General features: G+C 39.1%; 1 protein-coding gene across 4 annotated transcripts in view; it reads right to left on the bottom strand.

Moving 5' to 3' along the window:
• Nucleotides 1-16,075, bottom strand: part of plxnb1b (plexin b1b) — a 64,638-nt gene extending 48,563 nt beyond the window's left edge. The window contains exon 1 of one of the 4 annotated variants that reach the window (XM_011475201.4): nt 15,743-16,075. The gene's annotated coding sequence lies outside the window, so the exon portion shown is untranslated. Of the gene's footprint in view, nt 1-4,956; nt 5,117-5,605; nt 5,765-15,742 lie in introns of those variants that run through there. The other 3 variants (XM_078947483.1, XM_011475203.4, XM_011475202.4) reach the window with 3 other exon arrangements.
• Nucleotides 16,076-21,469: the final 5,394 nt, after the last annotated feature.

Here is a 21,469-nt window from a genome sequence, read left to right as displayed (position 1 = left end):
AAACACCTGGTGTCTTCTTGTTTCAGTAAGGTCTCAGTAAGATTTTTTAATGACTGAGGTTACACTTAGACCGGAAAGCTCCTACCAGAGTACATCTAAGACCAAAATTTGCTTATTATTTGGCTGATGGGATGGCTTCATTATGTGTTCTTGGAAAAATTTTCCTAACCATGCCAGGTTAGAGCAGTGTTTTTCAACCAGTGTGCCGCGGCACACTAGTGTGCCGTGGGAGATGGTCAAGTGTGCCGTGGAAAATTGCCCTCATTAACTGATCTAACGGATCATTAACGGATCTGCTGTGATTACTAAATGTTTACCTATAGCTAAAAGGTACTTTTACAATGCCAGCTTTGATTGGCACCAAAGTTTGTTGCTTTGGATAGTCTGCTGCCCTGCCCTGGTGCAAATCAAACATGAGAATCCTGGTCCCCTTGAGTGCCCTTTAAGTACATGCATCGACCAACCACGCAGCCTAGGCCTGCACCATAAATTCATTCATTGCCATCAGACTTGAAGTATTTAACAAATAAAACTGAGCCCTTTATGCATTTGACTAATCACATTGTTGAGCTGTTTCATGTTAGATGCCTGCCTCCCATGTAGACGTGGGCAAATTGGAGTACAATTTATGATGACTTATATTTAAACAAACCTGTCGTAGTGAAGCGGAAATGATGTATTTGTTTGTTTTACTTTTTTTTAATGTATCGCAAGTCCTATTGTCGTCGCAATACTGATCACAGATCACAAGTTTTCCTGATTTCGTGAAGCCCACCAAACCAAAACGACAACAACATGATGCTTAAGACAGACCATAAAGGAAAACATAAGCGCGCTTTACTAACATAGTTCTATCATCTACAAGTTGCTCTGTTTTCCTTTGTTGGTACATGATAAACCCATGAAAAGTGTATAACCTGTGTGTTATCCAGGCTCAGCCTCTGATCTTCATGGGCAATGCGAGCACAGGACAGGAAAGATCTGACCCTCCTCTTTGTTTACTTTCTTCAGAGTTTATTCAAATTAGGTTTTGTTTTACTGCAAACCTGCGGAATCAAGCCTCCATATGATCCAAAATGCAGGTCTCATTTTTATCTGACAATATAAAAAAGGCACGGTTTAATTTAGATTGTGACTCTGACACAGTTTTTCCTTGTCAAAAACCTCATTTGTTGGTCACTTTCATAAAACTATCTCTGTAAATGCTTCAGACCTTGATTAAACACCCAGTGGCTGGACTTGTCTCCAATTAAAAACAAGGTATTCATTTCCCAAGAAGAAGTTCTTCTGTCATCCTGATGTCTGAGCAGGAACGCCTCCCAGCTTCAGTGCTTTGGTTTTTAAACTGAACAGGACGACAGCAGAGCAGGTCTGCAGTCCATTCGTTCATTACAATGACATCAACACCAATCAGTTCAGGGAAATCTTCCAAACCAGCGTGAATCCAACATCAATCAGCTTCTGATCAATGAGGTGTTTCATTGATCATCGGACCAGCATGTGCGAGGGCAGCTGTGGGTCTTTGCAGATGGACTCATCGGTGACTGTAAAATTTCTGAAACAGAAATGAGCCACAGATCCGATCAGAGTGTGTCTGCCCCCCAGGACCGGAGGTCGGGGGTGAGTATAGTGGGTTAGTGTGTCGCCCCTGATTGATCTGCAGCATAATGAACATCAATCTATGCTGGAGGGGGCAGTGAGCACACCGAGGTGCCCGACTGGACTTCATTCACTGTCTGAGCCTCGTCTGACACTTCTGAAATGGCTCCAACCACTCATGAATCATTGATTCTCCATAGAGGAACTGCAGAAGGAGAGCAGAACTTTCAACAGTGAAGGGGAGGGGGGAGTCTGAACAGAGGCCTGCTTCATGTTTAGGTCTTTCAAAGGTGCAGAGGTGGAGCATTTGCTCTCCGTTCTGGTGACCTCAAGTCTTTTTTTTATGACTGCGTCACTGCGGGTTAACGACCTGCGGGTCTGTGTGAGTTTAGCGGTTCTGACCCGTGCAGCAGATTCTGAGTACACAAAACAGATTCTCTGTGAGATTCCCCACCACAACCACGTCCAAACACAGCCAGAAAAACATTTTCTGTTTCTGCAGAACAAACAGAACTTGAGAGAGGTTCTGCACACTGATTAACTGTGCAGCAGTATAGCTTTCAGGGCCCATTTGGACCCTGGAAGGACTTTAAAAACGTAAATGTGTTGAAAGCTCCACCACCTTTAATGCTGTTAACACAGTTCAGAGGTCAAAAAACCTCACTGAGAGGTCTGTACACGGATTACAGAACCCTGTGACCTCTGACCCCAGCAGGAAGCGTTAGGCTGCCCTGCAGCAATTTTGAATGAAATGTAAAGAATGAATAAAGATAAGTAAAATGTGACTTTGTGAATTGGAATTGAATTGATTCAGAATCAGCAATAACAACCATCCCTAATCCCAAACACAGTATCATCTGGGCTTTATTGGTTATAAATGTAACCATGACAACAAAGTTCTAAAACTATTCTGACTGATTTACTGATCAATTTTTACAGACTGGTTTCAATTCAAAGTCTCAGCGATGGAAGCGTTTTATGTGCTTCCATGAGCCAATCACAGCAGGTCTGGAATAAAGGGATTTTTTTTTTGTTCAAAACACCTGATTTGGCCCAAGAACAGATTCTAGTGAGACGCATTAAACAACAGTTCAGAAAGCAGCAAAGATCACAAACGGCTGAACCAGTGGAAATAATCCAACTGGACCTGAACATCTGAACATTAAAGACACCACGACTACAGCAACATCCGCTGTTCCACGTCAGTTCACTTGCAGCTGAGGCTTTCCTTATAGCTCACATTTTGCAGAAATCGTCATGATCAAACTTTACGATCAGAGGCGGATTCCAAGAGATCTTTGCATTTTAGGCTGTCGTTTACTTCATAGTTTCAGGATTTTAAACTTCAAGCGTGCCAACAATGAAAGTGCTAAAGAAAAAGAAGGCAGCTCTGTCACAGAGAAGAGTTGGGAGCATCACTGACAAAAACAGCAGCTTCATCGTCACTAACTCTCACCCAAACCTGCAGCATGACACACACACAGCAGCAAAAATAAACAGACCTGTGAACTCAAGTGCAATTTGAACAAGCAAAAATGAATTTGATCCCATCCTTTCTAACACTTGATGGCCTCCACTTAACATTTACTCTGTATGTGTTTTATTTCACTCTGCAGAGGCTGCATTTGAATGAGAACCATTTTTGAATTTTCTTTTCAAATACAAATAAACAGTAGTGAAATAAATTAAACACGATAGACTTAGGGAAACCGCTGCAACTATTTCAGTTTTGTGCAAAGATCTGTAATTTACTGTAATTCTGATTTTTCTACCAGTCTAACCTCCCATTTGTCTTTGCTTCTAAAGATTCTATGTTTATGAAAACAGTTGGGATCAAACTCTTTTTAGTCTTTTATTATCATATGATTGACTTTAGCCACTTTACACTAAGCAACAAACCAATGGTAAGTCCAAATAAAAAATATCAACCTTTACTGCTAAAGCTCATTCCTTGGCTTAAATGCTGCAGACTTTCATTATTACCATTGAAGTGGTTTGCTTAAAAAAATCTCAATTACTTTCAAAATGTTCAAACTTTTAAGTTTTGTGAATATTATTTTAAACCTTTTTTTTACTTTAAGGGTTCAACTTAAATCAAATAGTAAAACAGATCTTCAGTAACAGCTGCCCTTTGAGATCCCCAAAACACTAAAACTACTAAAACACACTTATTTTTGATTAGGTTCTGTTTACAGATTTTAATAGAGTATTTTGATCAAATCCAATTTAAGATTTGATCTCACTTTTTTATCTCTTCATTCATTTACAAAAAACTTAGAAAATACTCTAAAAAGATTCAGAAATAAGTGAGACTTATCCGTTTTGAACCTTTTTTACCCTTTTACACATTTTCTAATTTATCATTTTCCATTTCAGTTTTGGGGTTTAAGTGGAGCTTTTTTGTTAAAGTTTTTATTTTTTAGCAAATATTCTCTTTTCGTCATTATAGTCATCACTCAAACCTCCTATTTAACAATTTAGGCTGAGTTAAAAAAAACTTTTAGTTACCAGTTTTCTTTGTCAATTAGGTAAAAAGCTGTTTTAACTATTCATCTTTTTTTAACAAGCAAGAGTTTTTAAGCTAGTTTAGTATTTATCATTTAATTTATAGTTCTAAGTTTTCAGGTTTATTTTGTCCAAACTTACTTGCAAGTTAGCAATACGGTTTTGGTTTTTAGTCGTCTTTTGGACTTTCTTGTTTTTTTCTTGTGTAATTTACAATTCGGTTTTTAAATATACGCAGCATTTTTAACAATGCTCAGCAGTTTTACGTTTCAGTTTTGGCTCCAAGCATTTATTTTGCATTTTTCAAGATAGACATTTTTCTTTTCAATGACAACATTGTCTTTTTAGCCATCTCACAACTAATTTCGAAATTTTAGCCTGTTTAGTAATGTAGCATCTCAGAAATGGCTAGCATTCTGTCGTGGCCTTCAGTCGACTCCGCCAGATTAACATAGCTGCTATTTTCTTATATTTAGTACATTATTTTGCACGTGTTGCTTCTTTTCAGCTTTCGTGCGCTTTTAGCTAAGTTAGCATGCAGCTTTAACCTCACATTGTTGCCTCAGATCTAAAATTCTTGGCATTGTTCAGTATTATCATTGCTGGTTTCAATGCACTCAAAGTTATTGTGCATTTTCTGTTACAAACACCGACAGATACCGGTAATTAAAAAACATTTCTTTTTATTAAACTTTCAGGAAAAATATGAACTATCAACACTGCTGTCATTAAAGTATTTTTTTGGATTCCGACCATTTTTGAAGCAACAATTGTGTCCTCTTCGGTTTCACTTCTACATACCTTTACTCCACAACAAAACTAAAAAATATTCACTTATAAAGAAAGCTTTACTTTTTTCCCAGCAGCATTAGCTTTCCTCCCACCTCAAATGAAGTGAGAGGGTCTCAGATGTCCCAGGACGGCCGGTCCGTCATCGCAGTCCTGCAGCCAGTCGGAAACTTCAGCACGCCTGTCCTGCATTCGTCTTTGGCCTTCCATAGAAACCCTCCCCCTTTCCCACAGCAGATCCCTCCCCAAGAGCATTCAAATGGAGTTGAGGGGGGGTGAGTCGATTTAGAGGGACCTGTCCTGAGAAAAGGGCGTTTCTACGGAAACTGAGTATTCATTCTTCCCCAGCAGCTTTCAGGGCTGCCACTTGGCGACAGTTTACTGGCCGGGCTTCAAAATGCTGCTTTTATGCTTCGGATTCACTACACGCATGCACACACAAGTAAAAAAAAAAACAGGCTCTCATGCCATCAAGAAACTCAAGAAACTGCAGTGAAGGCTCCCTGAAGGACATTCAGTTTCCATCGTATTGCATAAAAACCCAAAACAAGGAAAAATAGCAACTTTCCAGCACCTGCAGGTCTCCATGCACCAAAGGGAACTTCTTTAAGACGCCATACCTTATCAGAAGAACCAGGTGACCACCTTAATCAGATGGACCATCATCTAGTCTCACAGATGGAAGGCGCTAACCCCAGCCACACCCACTCACCTGTCCTTCAGCTGATCCACTCCGCCATCAGCACCAGCTGTTTTCCAGAGGAAAAAAAGCCCTCTTTAATCTCAACATCCCCCTCCTCTACTCCAACCGGCACGTCCAGAGACTCCCACCTTTGTGTGATAAGCTCTGGTTGGCTCCTCCCTAACAAAGGGCACAAAGAAGGGGGAGGCAGCCCCACCCTGCCCCCACCTCTGTCTACCTTAGAGACAAGTGCATGCAAAAACATGCAAACTGAAAACAGTCCGGCACGTCTGAGGAGTGTGTATGCGCTCATGGAACAAGTGAAACATCAACCCTAGAAACGTCCTAAAATCCAGTTTACAACATTTGAGGGGGGAATGAAAAAACCAAGAACATAAGTTTTCAAAGCTTTTTTCCAATTACAATCATTTTTTAATGTTTTAAAAGTTTGCCTTTTATTGATTTGAAGACCTGAGTAAAAATTATAATTTTTTGATCTGTTTTAAAACATTTATAGTGGCCTTTTAATAATGATTACGCCGCATTTTTCTCATAATGAAGAACATATAGCTGCATTTTCTGAGTATTTCTTTATTCTGGAGCAGATTGAAACAGGCAGTTTGAAAAAGTTCTCATTTGTAATGCAGTGGGCCAAAATCTCACTGCTCCACTCCATTCTGATGCATCCACTTGCAGACAAATAGATCCATGTACGTCTTTTTTTCCTCTCGTTTTAGCTGGCATCTGGCTCAACTGTACAGCTGGATAGCTCCTTAATTGCTCGCCATTTTTGTTTCACCTGTAATGTTAGGTTAGGGTTGTGAGGGGCTGTAAGATCCCGGTAGAGAGAGCGTACTAAAAAGGGATGATGCAATATCAGTGGAGGCTTACTTCAGTGCCAATTGTCTGGCCCACAACTTAAAGCTGAATTTCTGATAAAAAGCCGCCGCTCAGCAAAAAATTCGTTTAAAAAAAATAAATTACAGGGTTTTTGATTTTGGCTAAAAACGGCATAACCCTCATTAAAAGAACACTATGAACGCTTTTACAAAAGATCAAAATGTAGTTGAAGTGGGACTTTAGCAATGCATTAAAATAATGTATACAGCAACATTCATGACTGGTCCTGATAAAACACGCGTGGCCCTTTTTAGTTAAAATTTGAGAAGTTTAGCTGCACAGCTAGATCTACCAGTTTAATGATGGCAGCAGGGCGGCTGCAGAGGCGGCTGCAAGACCAGTGGTTCAGCAAACCATGCAGATACAGCTTTCATTCATATCATTATGTTGCGTTAGGAACATTACAATCTTTCATTTAAATGATGACAGTAGATTGATCTTTGCATAAAGGCCTGTTTTTACCTAATTAACATTTATAGTTGAACTCCTTTTAGGAACTTACTGTCAGTATATTTAGCGCTAAGCTCCGACTTTACCTGGTTCTGCTTTTCGGAACATTCTAATATATTTCTGGATTTTACTTCTGCAACAACAACAAAGTAAATAACATACATCTCAGCTGCTCTAAGGATCAGATGCACAGCAGGAAAAAGCAGCTACCGCCACGATTTAAGTTCATAATGAGAGCTCAGTAGGTTTGGATGTGCATTAAACAGAAGAGAGGATTAAAGCTGGGGATGAGGCGTAAGAGTTTTACGGTTTCACAGCAGGTCTGCGTGTGTGTTTGCGTCTCATTCTTCAATGGAGATCTCGTCTTCTCATGCAGAGCATTGCCCCAAAGCTCCTCCACTCTCTGTAGCCCTGAGGGCCTTCCAGAGACCCCAGCTTCATTCACGCACAAAGGAAAAAATGGAAATGATCCTAGAGAATGTGGATGAATGAATGAAGACGGATGAAACTGAATGGAGTGCCAAGGGTTGAATCAGGAGGGAAAATGGTCAACCAGGGCACAAAAATCTAAGTTCTAATGAAACCCACACATTTGGTAGTGAAATGAGCTTTTTGAATGTCTGAGTTGAGATACATGTAGACTTTTTAAGCCCCTTTTCCACCAAGCTGTATCTAGTTCTAGTCTGGAAGGCTGACTTAGCATCCCTTCTTTGGCTAATCACTGCCTAAGCTTGGACTCGTAGCTCTGAAAACTGCTTCTCAACAGGCACCAACCGGCTGGCCCAGAGTAATAACCCCTTCATGATGGTTAGGCCAACAGTTGGAGGCGGAGTTACAGTTGAAACACAGAATCTCATTCTTCAGAAGATGTTGTATGTTTGGCCTTTGAGACGCCAAATCACCTGGAAAGAAACAATCCTTATTTTTCTATAACAATAAAGTGCAGACAAACGAATAGATAATGTAATGACTTGACATTTTAGGCACCAAAGAGGAACGAGCCAAAACGTGAACTAAAACCAGTTCACTTTTGGTAGAAAGGAGAATTTGAAGCAGTTTCGAAGAGAAAAACATAAGAATGTTGTTGTTTCACATCCAAGTTTTAAGATGGACGGGAAGGATAGTAGTTCCAGTGGTTTGAGTTGAAGGGCAAATGCAACACGGCACAAATGAAGAAAAAGGAGTCTTAAATAAAACTAGAATAATCAAATGGCTTACAATTTTGGGTTCCCGAAGTGTTAACACCTGATCCACACAGACAAACTGGAAGTAAAACATTCTTTGCCTTATTATATTCACTAAATTGCAAAATTCAAAAATGGACAGAAAGCATGCACAGCAATGTTGAGAGTGAAGAAAACCCTCTGCTCCTTTACTGCACAGGAAAAGCACTAATGACGTACTTTCTGTAGACACGGGTATATTTTATGCAGACATCTTACGAGTCTGTTGCTTAAAGAATATTATTAATGATTACCGCCGTCTTTCACTATGTAGACAACCCTCAACACGCATCAACCCAATATCAATGGCTTTGATCAATAGTTTATTTTTTAATTCACACTCTTCCTTCATGTTTTCTCTTTCAAAATAAGTTTATTTTAATCATCTAGCTGCTCTGTTGTGCCTCTCATTTTAATGACCGTCATAAGAGTGAACTAAATTATTAACACCATGTTTTCATTTCGAGTTTACTGGTCAATAATAGGTCACATGGCTGTGACGTCAGTGTTACCATGAAGTGATGCTCCAATTCCAGATCCATGAGTGGGTCAGTTGTGACGCACTCTGGACTTTTGCCAGAGCTCCACGTAAATCCCTTAAAAGCATGACATGCACATTACATATGTGTTAATGGTGGGAGTCCGAAAAAAAGGCCTTTGTACTCCTCACAGTGTGGTTCATGCTCACAGAGCAAAGGATTCTGGGTAGACCGCATCTTTGCTTCAACTGCGACCTTATGCAAACACACCTGCCTCATTCATGAGGCAACAATGAAAACACACAAACACACACTCTGAACCCAATCACCAACACACTGCAACAAGTCAATGATTCACTTATGCGGCGTCATTTCAACAGTTGTGCATTCCTGAACTGCATGGTTGAATATGCATCAGACTGCACATACAATGAAGGCCATGGGATTTTTAAACCCTATAGCACAGATGACAAGCAGAAAAACTCAGGGCCTTCATCCTGTCTGGCACGCGGCTTAGCCTTTGTGTCTGCTTGGAAATGTAATTAGCAGCAACTGGAGCATGGCTTATATTGGTGGGCATGTGTCCACCTTCAGCTGCATTCAGGTGCACGAGCCCAGCAGAAGAACAAGAATCAAAGGTCGTCTTAGCAGCAGATCTGCTCCATGGTAAACGGGAGGCAGCATCTCCAAAGTGCCAGGCACAAAGGCAAAGGCAGAAGAGGAGTGCGCCCCCAGCCCAATGTCTCACCGAACTGTGTTGGTGCTGCTGTCTTCAGCAGGAGTTACAGCCTTTTTAAAACCTAAAAGTGTTTCTGGAAACAATTCACCAAAGGTTTTCATCGCTTTCATGTGGATTCATTCGGATCAGGATATTCTGTTAGGCATCTTCCTCTGTGATAATAATAAAAAAAATCCCCCTTCATCTGTTTTTTTCTCCCTCACAGCACAAAGAAAAACCTCCTGAAAAAAATTCACGCAGTTCCAACAGGTTCTCATTTGAGGGGCGCTATTGTCCAAAACAAGCTATACTAAGCTACACAAAGGTTTTATTTCTTTGAAAACAATACAAGCAATAGAAAGAAAACAAGCTAGTCTCACTAAATGAGATAAAAAGCACATGGACCTTCTTTCAAACTCCCACTTTTTTGGGCCATTTTTTTCTTTGCAATACACACAGTTGGCGTCATTTGCTTCCTTGAGTTTGTTTTTTACTCTCTTTAGTCTGTGAAAAGTCTCTCTGTATTCACTCTGAAGTTCCTGCGCAGGTAAGCAGAGACGCTTATTCTACAGAGGACCAGGGTTCAGGCGAGGTTTCACACCTGCCACACAAAATGGATTACCAGAAAAAAGCAGCTCTGGATGAAACCAAGACAAAACCTGCAAGAATGAAATCTCCCCAACTGCAGTTTTGTGTCAAACACAAATACATATGTGAAGTATCAAAATGTTCTTTTTGTGAGATGAGCCAGAAATGAACTGTTGAATGTAAAAACTTTTTAAAATAAGGAATGTATTCACCTAAATTCATCTGTACAGTACTGATGCTTCTCCTGAACTAATTTCTCCCAAAGTCTGAGTGCAAATGTTTCATCACCCAAACAGTAGGGGGCAGTATGCACTCTTTTCATTGATTTACCATCCATCAATAAATAAGAGAAGAAAAACCTGTGGGTTTGGAGGAGGAAAAAAAGTGTTTTAGGTTTTTCACAATGGTCATGCTTGTAGGGCACGATGTTGTTTGAAGTTTGAGTTCTAAATGGAGCCGTTTTGGGCTGATGAAAGTCATCGTGGGGTGTTACGTATTTTTACAACTTAGCTTTGGGGTAATCATGCCTTGGCACGTCAAATGATCACAGCAAATGTCCACTAAACTGTGCTGTGGACCAATCCTGCCAGCCGGCAGCAGTGGTCTACAGTGGACCAATTATGTGAATTCAGCAGAAATCCCCTGGTTGCCTCCAAGCACAAAACAGACTCATCATAGCACCCATATAAACCTGACCGTGGTTGTAAACATACTTGGGTGCAAATTACAACTTGGAGTGGCCTTTCATGATGACAAGAGTGAAGTAAACTTTGACAAGGAATTATCTGAGCTCCTTGTCAAAGTTTGCGTCACTCTTGTGCAGTCTGATATGAACAGGTTTAGGTGCTTTTTCAAATAAAGAAAAAGTGCAGATCATTTTCATGACTCTTTATTACAGGGGGTTTAAATTCTTTTTTATTTTCCCAATTTCAATGTGAGAAGAACTTTTATTTAATCTTGTTTTTTGTGAATTCAAGAGGATGTTCTTTGAATTTTATCTTTTATTTAAAAAGTTAAAAAAGAAAGTAAATAATGGCATTCACAGTGAATTATCCCCTATTGTATTTGGGATAAATTTTAGACCTGTTTTTCTAGACTTATAAAATGTGATTTATTTCCATCTATTAAAATCCTGTCTTTGACAAACCCTCCACCTGCTGCGATTAAATAGATGAATCTGATGTTCATCCATATGAGCACTAATCCTGTGATTTATGACAGATTATGAATTAATAACCGTCTCTGCTGCAGGCAGACACCAACTGCAGTTTGCTTTGAATAGTCAGAAACAGAATACCAACTTGCACCGATCTTAACTACAAACAAGGAGACAATCTGAATTTTAGCTTCAACAGCTTCAGATTTGGCATCAAGGCATTTAAATATTTACATGTTCAGGGCTGATAATTGCTTCTTCTTGATAAGAGAGAGGATTTTAATCTGTTAAAAGCCCACAGACACATTTAAATAAAAATTAAGTACTAATCTGGGGCTTTCTACCCAACTGTGTTGATGATCTCCCCCAAAATTTGACTTCAATCCTTTCACAAAGACATTTTTGTCTTTACTGAAGCAATAACAACGAGTCAAAAGTGGACAAAACTAACGTAGTTAATGCATCTATTCGCTACGGTTTTCATTTAGGATGTAAGAAAAGCCAAATCAGATCTGAACAAAGCAGGACATCGTTTAACTTGCAAATAAACTAAAATTGAATCTATGTATGGTCGAAGGTTTAGTTTTAGTTGAATTTGGTTTAAAGGAAACAATTTAACACCTGTTGAGGCTAATCATCCAAATATGTCTTCTTTGTATAGTGTAAAAATATCCTGGTGTATCAAACTGTGGGATCAATGCTGGGCTTTGCTTCTTGGTAACTGCTATAAAAGTCTGGCTTATGAAGCAGAAGACGGTGAAGTAAAGTAAAGTAAAGTAAAGTAAAGTAAAGTGAAGAGAAGTGATCGATAAATAAATGACTTACTGGGTTAGTTTTTTTCCTATCAGCTGTTTTTGGACCGCCCTCTTTTCTATCAGGTTTTCTGCTAACTCATTGGTTCCGGTGATCTCTGTTGAGGCTTTTTGCTGAGAACACTCTGCAAATGTTTGTAATACAGGTAAGCTTCAGTGGTGTAGATCCCTGCTGCTCTGTGTGAATAGTTCCCCTCCACATTTTAGCGGATTTAAAGGGCCAACACCATGCTAAATCAGTTTTTTTAGCTTTTAAATGTATTATAATGTTCATTCCTCATGAAGAGAAAGCCCCAAAGTGGTATTTTGATCTGTTCACACATTTCTGAGTATTCCTCTAAAAACCTACTCTCTGAGTCCCAGCCCCCCCAACCCAGGAAAACAAGCAGGTTGTGAGCTGATGCATACCAGTGAGAACAGCCCCTTCCAGGAAGAGTCTGCAGTACCAGCAGCACCCCCAGGCTAACACAAACACCCACTTTCTCTGCAGAGCTAGCTAGTTCATTTTATCTGCACAGTAAGGCAAGGCAAGTTTATTTGTATAGCAAAATTCGTACACAAAGTAATTCAAGGTGCACAGTATGCACATCCATCTTTGCAAAAGTTGGGAAGTTGTTCGTTTCCGTGGGTGAGACGCAGACACGACTTTTGAATGACATCATGAAATGGCGCCTTAGAGATCAAGACCTCTTACTTCTAGGTTGAAAAAGAACCCAGGAAAATAACTTTTACACGTGAAACAAACAGATTGTTAATAAGCATCAGCTTTGTTTACCAGACATTATGCAAAATAGAGACCTTCCATCCTGAGGAAGATTCCTAAAGGGGAAATCCCTTTCTTAACGCACAACTTTCAAATAAAAAGAGCAGCTGGATGAAGGCGGGCTGTTCTTGGCAGGTATTGGAGGTGTAGAGACCTGCTGGCTGCTGAATTGCATCTAAAAACTTAATGACATTTCTCCCATGAGGCAACCAAGCGGCATCCATTGACGCCACAAAAATAAGTAAAAAGTTAGATCCACACCCAGAGCCAGGTAAAGAAGACCTGACAAATGCAACCACATTAACCACAGGGACAAGCCCTTCAGCCAAAGGCAACAGATACTTGACTTACACAAATGCTTCCTGTAAGGTAACATGATGTTCCCATTAGCTTACAACCCCTCAGACCCAAAACCAACATTCTCGTGCATCAAAAATGGTGAGCAACATTGGAGCTATCCAGCCGTACAGTTTTGAGCCAGATGGCAGCTCAGAAAAGGAAAACGAAGACGCACACGGATCTAGTCGTCTGTTTGTGGATGCATCAGAGTAGAGCCTTTCTGATGAGCAGGGAGCTTGTGGTCTGCCTTGTGTATTTTCTACATCACAAATACGAGCTTTTTCAAATGGCATTTTCTCGTCTGCTCCTGATTCACAACAGGAAATGCAATTTTTAATATTCTTTGTGCATGTCCTCCATCATGAGAAACATGCAACAACAAGAACGTGTTAAAAACACCCAAAACAAATATCACTGGAGTGAGTCTTTAAGTTTCACTCGAACATACAGAGATAATCAAAGAGCTGTTAATGAGAGTTAGAAGTGAAATCTACATCCTTGCATGGTTCGAAAATATATTTTTTAATAAGCAAAAATATCCTCCTTCCCATCCACCTGACAGCCTTCATTAAGCAGAGATAAGTCAGGGTGAAGTTCATCCTGACTTAACAGGAATGTTGAACTTTTCAATGACGCTGCAGCACAAAGCTGGGACTATAAATCTGTTTCACTGATGTAGATGTAAGTTAATCACTCGAAACCCATAATGCTGTGGCCACACCTCACCCAACAGACTGAACACAACGGCTTAGTTTGTGCCTCCGAGCAATGAAAGATGAAAGTTAAGCCCCTCCACATTTGCACGCTACAGCAAGCTATTCATGCATCTAACAGCTAGAATAAACATATATTAAAAGAGTTAGTTATTCCAAGGTAAAAAAAAAAACATACATTTTTAAAACATTATTTCTTCTAAAAATAAAATGGAGAATGCATTAATTTATACAAGAATTAAAAATGTGTTTATCCACAATGACTACTTTTGTTATTCCAGTGATGCCAAATAAATGTTAACTGTAAAAACAAAACATCTACAATCAATACTCTGTGTGAAACTAGTCTCAACTCAAACTTTGCTCTGTGGTAAAAATTGACACATAAAAAACTACAATTAAAATACATAAAATAATTATTTTTAAGCCAAAAATATAAATTCACTATTAGTAATGCAAGCAGTCATAAGTGGCATATTTTATTGGAATATTATCTTCTGCAATAGGAAAACATTGTGGAAGAACAACAAGAAAACATAAATACCGTACTCTTTATGTGGGAATAACATTGATGTTGGAATAACAAAGTAACACTTTCAGGAGGATTTAAAGTAAGTGCAAAAACCGCAGCAGACTATACATGTTAGGACAGGGTAAGAGAGAAAAAATTATATATTTAACCCTTGTGCTATCTTAGATACCCCACCCTTACATTGGCGTGTTCTCCCTACCATGACAAAGGTGGATAAAGGTGGAAAGATTTCATGTAATCCAAGGACACCAGTGAAGATCACAAATCATTGAAGAAAAAAGGTTCAGAGCACTGTCTAGTGGGTCTAGATGACCCAACTCCCAACGTTAAAGTGCCTAGGATAGCACAAGGGTTAACTGAATTAAGTGAGAAAATGTCCATTCAAAAAAGTTTGAAGCAATTTCTTGCATTTTTCTAATGTAAACAGACTGTTGAGCTTTAATGTAGGAATTCCTCAACCAAATAAAATCTTGTTGAATCAGTTAGCAAATCAAATGGTAAATTTGAAAATGGAACAGATTCTGTATCTTGGCGGGGAAACCCAGCCCTACAAAAGACTCCATCATACAGCTAAAGGCATCAAAAACTGGAAATATGATGCACATGAATGGAAGAAGTAAAGTCATCATAGAAGGATTCCTGGAACGCCCATTTTTTGGAATGAAAAGAAAAGGAAAAAGCCTCTGAATGATAATTAGTCTAAAACAGGCACACATATTTGTATAATTACTAACCAGGTAAAAAAAAAATTCTTTGCAACAAACGTATTGATTTACTTTAAGACAACACAAAAAGGAAAAAAAATGTAATCATTTTTATGCCATATTAGAGGAAGATACATCTTAATCGTATTACTCGTGTTTGTATATTTTAGAAAAGCTAATTTTCCTCCTTAACCACTGTTTAGATGTGCTTCACTAACAAAAAAGGAAAACATTGATTGTACCAGTGCCTTCAGATTTAAATAAAGTTGTTTTTGAATTGGTTTTGATTATTTGGTTTTGTTTTGATTATTTTAAAAGGTTTGTGTGCGTCTTCCTTGAAGGAGGAGTTTTTTTTTGTCACTTTAATTTTCGCAAACTAATCATCAAAATATAAGGACCAAAAGTTAGTGGACTGTTAAAACCAAATTCATCTGTGCTGCTGGTTATCACAGGTCTCAGTCCACCATCACTGCGGTTCCGCTCTGCTGTGAATGACAAAACGACTTTCCAAGCTTGGAGGAACCCGGTTCTGCTCCTAACTGGTTAGGTCCATGATGGTGGGTCACTTCGACCCGGGACAAGGCGGTCGTCTGCTTTCCAGCAGGGATCGATACGGTGATGAAAACGGAGCAGGGGGACTGAATACGTTCACAACAACAAGCTGCCAGCTTCTCTCCGGCAGGTCGGTTAAAGCTCAGAATGGGAACAAGTGGGAAAACCTGCACGCTGGAGTTTCCCCTGTCAAATGCCAGCAGTCATAAAAAAAAAACACCCGAGGGCTGAAACTCACCGCTCGGTTCCCGCTACTTCAGTACTTGATCCTCAGATGAATGACCCCCCAGACAGACTGGGGAACTTCACTCCTCGAGGTTCGACCAAACAAACCCCGACGCCTCTCCAACTCTGCTCCTGAAAACTTAAACGTTTCCACGCTAGAGTTAAACTTTCTCAACCCCACGAACAGAACCCAGCTAAACCTCCGGGAGAGCCGCTCGGTGAAGTTCCACAGGTCCGGTCACCGTGAACAGCTCTGTGACCCCGCGTGCGTCCGTAAAGCAGCGCAGCAGCCGCGGCTGTATTGAGACTCCGCGCGCCCTGTTCCCCGTGGCGACAAATAGGGGCCTGACCCAAACGTGCTGCGTTCACATGTGCTCCGGATTTTACACAAACTCTACATAACGAATGCAAGTAATGACAATCTAAAATATGTTTAACAGGATCTGAAACCAAAAGCCTACGATTTTCTAAATTCACAGCCGAGTTATTGACAAAGAAATGTGTGAAAACCGAGTCGGTCCAAAACCCAGATTAATTTATTCTCTTCTGACCGTAAATCTGCAAATCAATGCTGTTTTTCTTTCCAGATTTATTTTTTAATTGTTGTTGAAATGTATTATAAAAATAAAAATCTGTTCTGATTCATTGTTCGTTGTCTTCACCTGTGCGTGTGCATTTTCTACCCCAAGAATGAAAATGTAATCTGAGAAGTAAAACCAATAACTGTTGTTCCTTAAAGTTATATTTTTCTTCTCATTTCCAGTTTACATTTAAGAGCCTAAACCTATTTAAAATCTGTAGAAATGTGTGGATTTTATCTCTCGTCCTAATAATTAAAAAAAACATCACAGCGTCAAAGCTCACCTGTTGTGGTGATTTCAAATATTTCCATGAGCTTCTGAACGTCACACAATGGTTAATAAACTGACACGTGCTTTAGAGACCCCTGCAGGCCAGCAGCAGAAATGCATCAAGACAAGGTCTGAACCTGAAGGTTCATCAATTTCCTCCAAGAGACCAGACCACGAACAGAACACAAAGTTCCAGATTACAGAGGAGCAAAGATACAATCAGGGATACAGTCAGGTTTCTTGGCTGAGTGTTCAGTCATGCTCCATCAGCCCCTTCTGAGCTCAGCTATGATTCATCCTTTTCACGCCTAGATCCCTCTGATAGTTAACTCACACATCAGGGTCAGTAAAGTATATTTGAACAGAATCGGATGATTCATTTTGTTTGTTGGATTTTAGTGTCAGACAGATTAACCGATTAATTCACTCTAAATTCACCGCTTGACAGGTCTCTAAGAAGATTAAGATGAGATTAATTATTATACTACGTAAAAATACTCAATAAACACAGAAGCAGCTAAGCTAGAAAAAAACGTTTTTAATTTTAAACCTTAAGTCTTCATAAATTGTTGCCTTTATTCATTTATTCATCGCTTAAATTTTAATCCTATAAAAATCCATGTGCATTATATTTTAAGGGTTTAACTCATTTTTTACATACCTCATAAAAACCTCTCAGTGTCTTGAAACCTAATCTGTTTATTTTATGTACATAATACCATTAATTTTCAATTTTAAATATTTCTTACATGGACTGAGTTAGAAATTTTAAATGTCACTGTACATGTTACAACGTTAAAGGCGTGAAGGTGAAGTAACCCATCCCAGCTGCCTTGGAAGAGAAGGAAAGGGATGTACTGAACAGGCCTCCAGACCATCAGGGCATTCTATTCTATTCTATTCTATTCTATTCTATTCTATTCTATTCTATTCTATTCTATTCTATTCTATTCTATTCTATTCTAATAATCAGCAAAGAGAACAGTTTGATAAGTGGACAAAGGTATCTTCTTACCTTGATTTACCTTCACAAATTGTAATTGAAAGGAAACTAATTTAAACATGTAAATGTATGTTTTCATTCAAAGCTGCTTTTTATTGCACCTTGCAGACTGTCACTCCTTCATATTTATAGTTGTTAGTCATTTGTTGCTGTGTAATAAATTGCATCACAGCATATTTAATTACTGGAAAATGTATTCAGTCATTTCTGTTCCATCATGTTCATGAATGACTTTTTGAATAGTCACAAAAATGAACAGGTCAGAGTACAAATGTGATGTTATGTCTGTTTATGTTGTCCTTTACAGTTGAGTATTTTTATTTTTTTTGCTGTTAAATGTCTCTAATGTTGCAGTGGAAAACCTTTTAGTGTTCCACTTAGCGTTCTAAATCAATTTTAAAATGTGTAAAAATGATTGGAGTTTTTACACATTTTTATTTTTTATTAACATCAACATTTACACATATCTAACTACTTTATGCAAATATTTTGAGGAGACATGTTTAAATGAAGCCTCAGGTCTTTGGTCCTAATGTAAAGTCAAGTCTTTGGTTACAAGTTAGTGAAGTCTCATGTCCTAAGTTTGACAGTGAGACCTACTTTGTCAAATTTTTGATTCAGTTGTAGTCGTCTTTGGAAATAAACAAGTCAAACTGAGTTGAAGTTGCATCATTTAGTTTGTGTGTCTCCGAAAGAAGCTTCTATTGTTGATTTAAGATGAGTTTATTCACCAAACTTTAGATGCTTAAAGCAGCTCTGATGCCAGTTTGAACTATTTCCATGTCTTTCAGTGTGTTTTATCTTCTTCAGTCTAAAACTAGAACAGTCTGAAGGTCAACATTCACTTTTTTTCACAGTTTCTGTTTCTGGTTAGGCAGCCTAAACATTCAGGTCTCCAAAAATCTCTGAAAATAAAAGTACAAAAGCAAAAGGAAGCAATGTCTGAGTGTTTTTTTTTCTTTTCTTATTTGGATAAAAATAAGTTTTGGTTACTTTAAACACTATTTTCATATAAATGTGCTCTTGTTGATTTTCCAAACAAATCGCGTCAATTTTTTAACAAATCTATGATTTCTTTAAAAAAATGATTATTTTTAAATGCTGGATGAAGTCAGATGTTTCCTTACTAATGATTAATTTGACCAGCTTCCCCTTTTATGAATATTTGAGTAAGAATTTGATGATTGAGGGATGTCTAAAAATAGAACTTTTGTAAGTGTTTTGTTGGGGAGTGGCCTGAGTTCACCAGGAAGTTCTTCAAACAAATTTCTGTACTCCAGCTGAAATGTTCCTGTGTTAAGAGCATCCATCTCTGACCAGATATTCATCAAATCACCACGATGAAGATGCAACATTGTCACATTCATTTCTGACGGAGGGGAAGATAAGGAGGTTTCCTGTAAAGCTGCATGGACTCTGTGTAGCAGACAAACAGATGATCCAGTGACGAGAAAAAGATAAAATCCAAAAAGTAAATCGGAACAAGTGTGTGTGAGTTCTCCTATTTTAGTGTGGTGTGTCTTTGTGCATGGGTAGGGTGTGTGTGGGGGTGGGTGGGAGGGGATGGAGTGGGGTCATTGCTCCAGCGTCACTTTCAATTCCAGAAGTTCACATGCAGATTCGAAAATGTCTGAATGAATGCGTCTGTGTGGAAGCAACGCAATTCACGCATAAAGCAGGTTTTTCATGCTGGGGTGGGACGGGGGAGGGTGGGTCGGCATCTGACTGAGGTCTGTTTGTGTGGACTGATGATGATTCTGGGAAAACGCCTGTATTGACAGGACTGCGGGGGGGGGGGGGGGGGGGGGGGGGGGTGGCAAAGAGAAGAAACTTTTAGAAAAGTGCTGAGAAGGGTGTGAATGACGGGGCCTGTTTAGGAGCGGGGGGACCAGGCCCTCACCCTCCTGAAAGAAGCCATTTATCCTCCCCATTCACACTGAGCAGAGGGGCTGTGGTGAAGGCAAAAAGTTGAATCCAGTCTGCCCTCCCCTCCCACACTTTTCAAATTTGTATCATCATAACAAACAGTGACAGCTCTGTATCCCTCAGGTAACCTTAAGTTTCTTCACAAACTTCCAGGGGGCGCCACAGCAAATCAGCTTTTACTGATTTGCACAGGTGGTTTGGCGCCGGACACCCTTGCTGACTCAATCCCGTATTCCAGGGGTGTCAAACTCATTTTCACCGAGGGCCACATCAGCATAATGGCTGTCCTCAAAGGGCTTATACATTACTTATCAAGGGCCAGATATAACTTATACGGTACATGTAACTAAATGAAAAGAAAAATAAATGTAACTACTCCTTAATGTTAAATAACTCATTATTTGTTTATTATAACGTTTTATAAAGTGACAATTACAGTTGCATAGAAAACATGTTTGCTTGTTACTCTAGCATAAATCCTTTTAAATTTTATCCACTTATTAAAACCCACATAACTTCATTAATGAAGGATCAAACTGTCCACGTGAATAAAGAAAAATAACATTAACATGAGTTAGAAAGAACATGTATTACACGTGTAACATTTTGTCTGCATAAAGACAGTAGACCTGCAAACATTGAGTACTTACAGCAACTACAAATAAATAATATGTAATCAACTAAAGAAAATTTTTATTTTAAGAAATTAAAAACTTTTATGCTCTCGCGAGCCACATAAAATAACATGCCACATTTGGGCCTTGAGTTTGACACATGTGCTGTATTCTGTCCGGGCTGGGGACCAGCACAGGAAGACCCAGACTTGGGCCCCCTATGGCTACACATGGTTTCCTGAAATCTTTGAATCAGAAAAAGTAGTAATAAATTAAGCTCATCTGAAAATCTAACCATGAAATCAGATACAGGGCTGCACAGGGGTCTAATGTTTGGACTCTCACCCCACAGTGAGAAGGTCATGGTTCAAATCCTAGCTGGGTCCGTTCTAGAGTTTGCATGTTCTTACCGTGCATGCATGGATTTTCTCCAGGCACTCTAGCTTCCTCTCCCAGTCCAAAAACATGCTTTGAATGTTGTTGTTTTTTTGTGGAAGATTCTAAATTGTCCTTTGGTGTGCATGTGAGTGTGTATGTGGTTGTGTGGCACTGTGACAGACTGACACCCATCCAGGGTGTACCCCACCTTCACCCTAACAGAAGCTGTGATGGGCTCCAGCATCCCTGTGAACTCAAAAGGGAATCTGTGGGTTTAAAAGATGGATGGATACAAATTAGATATTGAATGTTTTTGAACTTTTGTCATTTGAAATGAGAACGATGTGAGTTGAGTATTGGTGTCCATTTGGTTGAGTTTTCATGAATCATGCTGATGCTTCTTTTGCTTCACACCTGGTCCAGCCATCAATTTTTTTAGTTTCTTCTTCTGTGATTTACTGGCGGTTGGCAAACAGCTTTGTGGCTCCGTCACCACCCAGTCTGGTGTGAGGGTTGGGTGGTGTTTCTTTCCAACTCCAACTCTTTTTTTAGTACCACATCACCAAAATTCTCCTTAACAACTTTCTGTTCCAACCTAATTTCAAATTCTTAAGCAGCTGTAGTACTTAGCATGTTGTGTATATTCCAGTTTACCTTCAGTATACCCATTTGTCCTTGAATATTCTCTGTTGTATTTTTATATACTATCTACGTATTGTCAACTTATAATGTTACAATTTATTCTAAATAGAGGTGTGTACTATATATACACACATATATATCTCTGTAAGTCTCTCTAAGTCTGCAGTAGACTTGCTCTACAAGTACTTATACTCAAGTATACTTAATAAAATAAACTTTAAATATACCACTTTTAAAAGATTACAGTATTAAATGTTCTGTTACCTCAGTTTCCCGTTTTCATTTTTGCCTATCATGAAAAGTTTTTGGTTCAGAAAAGTGCTGTT

Source organism: Oryzias latipes, chromosome 5, assembly GCF_053564925.1.
Source record: "Oryzias latipes strain Hd-rR chromosome 5, Olatipes_Hd-rR_3.1".
Classification (NCBI taxonomy): Eukaryota; Metazoa; Chordata; class Actinopteri; order Beloniformes; family Adrianichthyidae; genus Oryzias; species Oryzias latipes.
The sequence above is the reverse complement of the archived record's forward strand: the minus strand, read 5'-3'. Positions and strand labels throughout refer to the sequence as shown.